The sequence below is a fragment of the Amphimedon queenslandica genome, unplaced genomic scaffold, assembly GCF_000090795.2.
Source record: "Amphimedon queenslandica unplaced genomic scaffold, v1.1 AMPQUscaffold_12136, whole genome shotgun sequence".
Taxonomy (NCBI): domain Eukaryota; kingdom Metazoa; phylum Porifera; class Demospongiae; order Haplosclerida; family Niphatidae; genus Amphimedon; species Amphimedon queenslandica.
Genome location: NW_003547625.1, coordinates 1,360 through 2,845, shown reverse-complemented (window position 1 = coordinate 2,845; position 1,486 = coordinate 1,360). Strand labels below are relative to the sequence as shown.

The 1,486-nt window shown below is 32.4% G+C and overlaps 1 long non-coding RNA gene across 1 annotated transcript; it reads right to left on the bottom strand.

The window, feature by feature from the left end:
* Positions 1-208: 208 nt before the first annotated feature.
* LOC109588359 (uncharacterized) lies at positions 209-1,174 on the bottom strand. The gene is made up of 4 exons (XR_002188109.1): positions 1,082-1,174; positions 831-994; positions 477-611; positions 209-277 (listed from the first exon to the last, which is right to left on the bottom strand). It is a non-coding gene; the product is annotated as an uncharacterized LOC109588359 (long non-coding RNA).
* Between the last annotated feature and the right edge of the window lie 312 nt (positions 1,175-1,486).

The following is a 1,486-nucleotide window of genomic DNA, read 5'->3' as shown; positions in this document are numbered from 1 at the left end:
AGAGAGAGAAAGAAAGAGGAAAAATTAGTGATGCTTCTAAGTTCTAAATATAATTAGTGATCAAGGATTGAAGATATAAAAAATTAAAAAGAACAAAAAGATGTCAACTTATCCACACACATACATTATACTAGCATAAGATATGGAAGGATATACATTGTACATAGGAATTAATGTCTTACTCTGATCTCTCCTTCAGTTGTATCCCACACAGTAACAGAGCAAGGACTATTCTATCATCATGTAGCATGCCTCTGGCAACACGAGTGTACACCATCTAATGAAAGAGAGAAAGAATGTACATGTACATGTGAAATGTACAGAACTATACACAGATCAACAACTAATACAATACACATGTATATCAATGTATGTACAAATGTACACATTAATCAGGCCTATACACTGAAACCTCCTAAGTTTTAAAGGCTATCCTTCCAAATTTAAAATGCTGTGGTATAAAAATAAGCAGGTACCTGGAATAAATCCTGAGAGATGATCCTAAGCCTCTTAGCATAATCAGACTGTCCCTTCAGATTAGGATTGACTGTCAGTACATTTTGAAATATGTCCAGGAAGAATTACAAGGAATACTGGTACAAGAAATGAACCTAAGAATAAAAGAAGGAAAAATTGAAATAGGAATGAGCAATTACACTATAAAAACAACCAAATTAAGATAATAATACATTAATTTTCAATAGTGAAATGTTTAGCAATACATGCATGGACAAATTTTCTAATTAAAAGCTGGCCTAATGTATTTTTGAAGCAAAACCATCAAAATAAAGTACCGCTAAATCACACGACAGTCACATGATTTCAATTACCTGATTGAGTGACTCCAGAGTGAAGTACATGGCAGAGCAGGAGGTGGAGAGAGGCAGGTATTGCTGGGAGACTGTCAACTTCAGCCATTATAGTATCAGTCTCCTCCATCTTCCTCTGAACTTCTGCAGCCTCTTCCTTAAGAGTCTCAAGCTCAGTAATGATTCTAAAAATAGACACAACAAAGATTACATCATGTAACAATTGTTATTATATTTAGATGTGTTGTTACTATTATTAGAATTGGGGGTACCTGTTGTTGTCTAGGATACGACCCTTGACCTCGTTCAATGCAGTGAGGAGACTCTTCTCAAGGTGACGCAAACAAAGGAGGAACTCAACTAATGAATAATTATTGATTTAATTTATTAATAAAAGATAATTAATGTATCTTTAATTATTAAAATACTTTACGTTTTTCTCAACAATTGATAAATCATTCTTAATAACACTAGCATCAGATATAACCATTGCATATTCTTCTATATATCTAAGTAAAGAAATAAAATTAAAAATATAAGTTTCACTTTTAATGTATTTTGTTTTGTTCTTTACTTTGCTATAGAGGCTTCAAGTTCTGCTATTATTTTTGTTAATTCTTCTCCTTTTTGACGAGTGTCCTCAGCTTTGGTTTTCAAATCTTTCAATTCTTTACGTA